Here is a 6,731-nt window from a genome sequence, read left to right on the forward strand (position 1 = left end):
CCCTCCCCGGTTGGGTGGGTGAAGGGGGTGAGGAGTACAGTTGGTGATGTTGGGGTGGAGGAAAAAGCAAAGCAGCAATTGTGCCAGCATCTGTTTGGCACTCACTTGCTCACTCGGCCCTTTTTGAAGATGAGTTGGGCCGAGCAGGCGATGAAGGCGACAAAGTTTTTTTTTGCTGTTATCACAACAATTCTGATGTGTGTGTGTTATCTTTTTCTTCTAATTGTGTCTCTTTTCCCACATCTCATTTGTTACTCCTTCTTTGCTGCCTCTTTCACTACCCCCCCCCCCCCGCCCCCTTTCCCTCCTCTGGTCCTCTCTTCACCTCCCGTTTCCCTCCTGGACAGTTAAATGTATTGCCAGGTACGCTCCTGTCGGCTGCGTCTTGTAATTGCCACCACCTTAATCCTCCATAATGGGTGAGAGGAGGAGGAGAACAGGAAGAATGTGTGTTGGTGTGTGTGTGTGTGTGTGTGTGTGTGTGTGTGTGTGTGTTTGTGGTGGGGGAGTCAGCCCAGATGGCACTACAAGGTGCGCTCCACCACTCTTCTGCTAGATCCCCAAATCTCTCCCTTCCTGTGGCCCTCTCTCTTTCCCTCTCTGTCTTTTCTCCCTCCTGGACTTTGAACCCAGCTGGTGGAGGTGTTTTTTCTGGGATCAGCAGCAGAATCCTTCACTGCTGTTCTAATTATCTTTCAACTCCAAACCCCAAATGCATATAATTCTTTTATATCCACATTCCTCTCTTACTTCTCTCTCTCTCTCTCTTCCCCCTCTCTCTCTCTGATGGATCACAAGCAGGAGCTTCAGTCGCTCCATGGAGATTTTTGGAAAAACAGACACTTTACACAAGCATGTGTCACCTTGAGATTAGGGTTTGTTGATGCATACTGGTGTTTCCACTGTTGTTCTGGTGTAAACTATGAAAATGTTGACTACAGGTGAAGCCATTAATTGATCGATACCTACTGTGCAAAATCAGAGGCTATCATACATTCACTTTCAATTTTCTGCATCAGGTAAGGGTGAAAATGTGCACAAGGTGAACTACTGTTTACTGTACTATTACTATGGGTTACTGATATAGCCTGCTTCTAAGATCCATACACAGTTACCTACAGTAATACACACATACAAATACAGAATCAGGAACTTCCACAAATCCAAAGTTTACTCAATTACAACTGAGCCAACTGGAGAAAAAAACTATAAGTGGGCTCTGTGTTACAGTAAGATTGTTTTGTCATATCAGGAAGTATTTGTCTACATTTGTTTGGGTGATGTGAAAAATTCTTTGACACACTATTGATCCACTTTTTTGACCATTCGTGGCAGTGGAACAAACTTTAAACACAACGTCAACATACTATCTCCTCATAAAGTTGACATTGTGAACATGTTAGCTAACAGTTGTCTCCTTCTAGCTTTGTTTTGGTCTCAACCACTTTCTGAGAGAAAAGTCTGGCTCTTTGGCTGCTAAATGCTCTACTACGTTCACCAGCCAGTCACTAACTTTGTCGGTTTGCTGTTTAGTGCTGAGCAGGTAGTGTTCAGTGGGTTTATTAAGACTTTCTTCTGGAATCAATACTGATGAGGACAATGATACTCAACCAAAACGGTGACGTTTCAGCCGGTGAAAACCAAAACAAATATTTTGAAGGTGCTCAAGTGCTCTGTAGAGGAGGACTGAGGTCAGGTGTTAATTCACTGTGGCTTCATCATTAAAAGCAATTTTTTTTTCAGCCGATGTAGTCATTTGATCCAGTTAGGTAATTGACACAAATATTGACTAATGTTACCTACGATGACTCAAACATTAGACATCTCAGCACACACTGAAGCAAGTGGACTTCACCACACGGAAAGTTGAATGATAATTTGAAATTGCTCAAATACATTTGTAGCTTCTACAGGTGACATATCTTGGAGCTGCAAACAACATCTCAATTCTCTGAAGTTCCATCTGCTGTTGACTCCTGGTGTTTTTCCCAGTTGCCAGCTGATCTTCCCCATCAGGGGCCACAGATCAGTTGGTGAACTGTTTTCATTCCCCCTGTTAGTGGGTAGTCTGCCTAATGTTGCTTTTATCCCACTGAGACAAAAACAGGACAAACCAGCCTTCAACCTCCACCTATACAGGTGTGCGTGTGTGTGTGTGTGTGTGTGTGTGTGTGTACATGACCAGAGGTGCTCATATATATTTACATATTGATACACAGAAAAAATGTTGTGTGTCAGGTTGTAAGCCAATCCTGGTCTTCTTCAACACCCCCTCCTCATTCCAAACAGAACATGCGCCTCCTGGGCAAATATTTAAAGTCAAAACAGGCCGTGCCCATAAAAAGCAGAGAGGTAGTGGTGGTGTGGCTACATCTGTCGGGGGGAGGGAGAGATGAGAGGAAAGAACTGGGGGAGACGAGGGGTGACAGCAGCTGTTGAAATGAGTCTGGACACTGCTGACGCCAACACCTGTCCATACTGGAGACACGCAGCGAGCAAATGTCCAGCTACAGCCCCTCAAACATACACACACACACACACACACACACACACACACACACGCAAGCAGAAAACATGCCTAAATCTTTCTGTCTAATTGTGGAAAAAAGATATTTGACAAACACTATATGTGTGTTTTTGTCAAATATCTTCCACAATTAGACAGATACTCACAAAGACACACCTAACCCAGCTCTTTGTAACCAACCACACCCTTTTCCTCTGGTTGACCCCCATCTGTTGCCTCCCTGGGGAGTGTGTGCGTGCATCTGTGTGTATGTGTGTGTGTGTGTGGGTGTGTGCGTGTGTGTGTGTGTGTGTGTAAGGGTAGGAGGTCAGGGGAGGGGACAGGCAGGCGTTGGCCCCGGCTGCCCATTGATCAACAGCTGCTAGGCTTCTCATGCTGGGCTGGACGGCTGGGAAGGCGACAGCAGCTGGGTTGGAGAAAACGTAAAAGCTCAGGACCAGAGGCTGGGACACAGGGTTGGAGTCGAGGTCGGGGCCAAGGGTTGAAGTTTACAGGCTGGGATTGGGAGCACGGTTGGAGCTGGGGCTTGAGCCATTGCAAAAAGGCCAGACATGAGTGGGTTTTCAACTGAGGCAAGAGAAGCAGTAGGGGCAACAGGCGAGGGATGGAGCTGGCAGGGATGGGCAGCATGGCCCTGGACTGCAGCCAGATGCTGAGCAGGGGATGGATGCCAGAAAGAAACAATGAAGTTAGATAAAGTGGAGTTTAGGCCCAGTGTTGAAAAAAACTAGTTAGGGTCATTAGAACACGTTGTAAAGTGTTCCCAATAAAGACACTGCGATCACAGAGACGTGCGAAATGCAATGAATCACACAAATGGAGAAAACGGTGCACACTTTCGGACATTCTGTCACTGCATGGTGTACCCATGAGAAGTGGTTCAGAGAGAAGTTTAAATCCCGCCTTCTCTCTCACTTTCACACAACTGGCCAATCGCTGCAGCAGGTCGAGATGAATGTTGGATTGTTCATTTTGGAAAGTTGCAAAACACTTCATTAGATCATTTGGACAAAATAGAGGAAAATATATAATACTGAAAGTAATGCTTTTTTTCAGGCAAGATCTGATAAAGGGTCCAGAGTGATATTGTACAGCTTATAATGAGATCAAAAATAAACAAATAGTTACTTTGTTAAGTAAAGGTTTTAATTAAAAAGTAAAAGTACAAAAAAAACTTAAAATATACTTAGTACAAAAAGTAAAAATGACTCGTTATGCAGAATGACTCAGTTCAGAATAATGTACATCACATTAGTTATAATTATTGTTGCATTAACATGTGCATCACTTTAATGGTGCAACTGGTAAAGGTGGAACTTATTTTTTGCTGCTTGGTAGTTTGTGAATTTGACCAAGGGAACATAAAGTCTTATCTTTATCCATAACAATGCTTCATAATTTATTTTTTGATGTATTATTTGTGGATTTGATTGTATTTTGTACTATTAATCTTAATCCAAAAAAAGTAATTGAAGTTATCAAATAAATGTAGTGGAGTAAAAAGTACAACATTTCCCTTTCAACTGTAGCTGACCAGAAAGTACAAAGTAGCAGAAAATACTAAGTAAATACTAGGTAAAGTACAAGGACCTAACCACAACTTGAGAACTTGAACTCACCAAATACAACCCGTTAATAAATCCATACAGATCATTTATTACAATCATTCATATTTTAGGAATGACAGAGTGACTAATTCATTTTTTTGTCTTTGAAAAAGCTTCATCCTTTCTTGAGTATGGTTTCCAAAACAAGTGATCTTGCTTTGGCTTGGATAATATTTACATGAAATAGGAGCTTTTATGCTCTTGTACTCTCTTATTTCTATGACTCAAGGTTTAATTCAAGATTGACTCAGGCTTTATCTAGTTGATAAAGAGAAAAGAAGGACTGGTGAGAGGGCAAATAAAAAGGGTTTGCAAGTTATTTGTGCACAAAAACCTGAAGTAAAAAGAAACAACCTTTGCCTATCCCTACAGGCAGGTTGGATTTCCCCCCTTGAAATGTGTACCACAACTGTTGGCAATCATCGTGTGGAGTTTATATACTGCAGGTTGGTGTGTGGGGTTGAACAGAAGCTGATATAAGAGCTGACAGCTGTTCACAGTGTCGGCCGTCACACATCTGCTGCATTTGGGATCTTTTACAGAGTGGCCACAGTTCAGGAGCAGAGGAGAGGAGGGGGGCTGGAAAGAGGAGGAGAGAAGAATTGAAGCAGGTGAAGGAGGGTCAAGAGAGATAGAGAGTAAAATTAACTTTACAGGCTTTTTACAGCCATGCATTCCACAGAGAGGTTAGAGTCACGGGTCAGCGGCAGAGCAGATCAGGTAGAGGTTTTCTGGGTTGCTCAAGAGCACTGGAGTGGTGCATGGCTGTTAAACACCCTTAGTCCCTCTCATAAATACATCGAACCAACCCCTTTATTGATACTGGCAGTGCTCGATTCCATGAGGAGAATGTGCTGAATCTTTTTTTTTTTTTTTAATCTGCTAGTTTTAGAGAGAATGGCAGTTTCTATGCCATAAATCTGAAGCCAGGACAAGGAGTCGGACGGCTTATCTGAGCACAAAAGCTGGACACAAGGGAAAACAGCTAGCCTGGCTCTTATCAAAGGTGACAAAATCTACCAGCACCTCTAAACCTAATTAAGTAACATGTTAGAACCCGTTAACACGTTTGTTCGATCCACACAAAAAACTGGTAGTACAACGACAAGATGTGGTTTTAGACTATTTCTTGGCTGAGAGCAGTGAAGACCAGGTCATGCTGTTTGCGGTCTGTATGCTAAGCTAAGCTAACGATCTCTGGCAGTAGCTTCATATTTAACATAATTGTACAGGCACAACAGTGGCGTTGGATTGCACGTCTAACTCTCAGAAAGTGAATAAGCTTATTTCTTAACTTATTATAACTACTGTACACTACTGAGAGATCCAAAGCCCAGAGAGCCTCAGTTGATTGAACAATTAAATGATTCTCGGTCTCGGAATTTAAAACATTGCTGCCAAAATTGTTCCCTCCTTTGGCTGCTTGTGTTTTGGGGTATACATTAGAATCTAGCTGTGTTTGGTTTCAACCATTTCATAGTTTTTGATTGGTATTTTATTTTTGATTTATAGTTTTAGAACACTTTTAGGTAGTCTTTAAGGTGCCATCTTTTGACATTTTAATTGTTTTTCTTATATTTTGGTGATTCTGGTCTTGTGTTTTATACAGTGGTTGCTCATAGGTTTATGAACTCCTGCTAAAGTTGACTATAAAGAGAAATACAAAAATACCTAAAGATTGGCATGGTATTATTTCAGTTAGCCTACAGCTGGTTTGATTTGCATTGAGAGATGTTTTTATCAAGTAACCCCCGAAAGTACCCCTTACCAAACTCTAGGTATGGTGAAGGTGATGATGTGGGGCTCTTTTAATTCCAAAGCCAAGGCCAAAGGGACTGCAGATGTGAATTAGGCTGTGGCTATTTCTGGTAAAATGCATTAAACGGTAACATTTATGTTTAAAATTGTACATGGTCCCTCATAAATAAATAAAATGAAAAAAAGAACTTTATCAGGATGCATGGTATCCTGGATCCATGAAATAACTGGCCTTTAAAATTAAAATCTGCCAGCCTCTAGGGAATTTAACATAGCGGTGTGTATACTTATGCCCTCTGTATTTTAAGAAATACCATTTATTTATTTACAATACATTATTCATTCACGAAGAAAATTGGTGTCCTTAAAGGTTGTCTTTTTCATAATTTCTTTAATTAAGGCATTAAGATCAATTTCCAAAAGATAATTTTTTAATCCTTTTTAGGTAACTTTAGCATGAACTAATTCTACAAATTAAACTAGTTTCAATAAACTAGTTCATAACCTAATGAGCACCACTGTGTGTTATTTTCTATGACTGTAACTCATTGATATTGCTGTTTATCTTGTGCGGATACTTCCTGAAAGATTAAAACTGCACTAATCAACTGCACTATTTTTTAATTTTATATAATGGATAAAATTATTGAGTAATGTAAAAAGGTGTTGCTTGTAGTGACGTACGTCTTTAAGCCCATTGATTTGGTTTGGTTTTGATTTGGCCCATTGATTTGGTTCCCATTCACTGCTCTCAGGCAGCTGTTTTCAGCAAACAACTCACATATACTTGACTGTATGCTACCTGCCCAGCACCAAACGACAGACAGACAAGTTAGCGA

This window comes from Etheostoma spectabile, chromosome 17 (assembly GCF_008692095.1).
Source record: "Etheostoma spectabile isolate EspeVRDwgs_2016 chromosome 17, UIUC_Espe_1.0, whole genome shotgun sequence".
Taxonomy (NCBI): domain Eukaryota; kingdom Metazoa; phylum Chordata; class Actinopteri; order Perciformes; family Percidae; genus Etheostoma; species Etheostoma spectabile.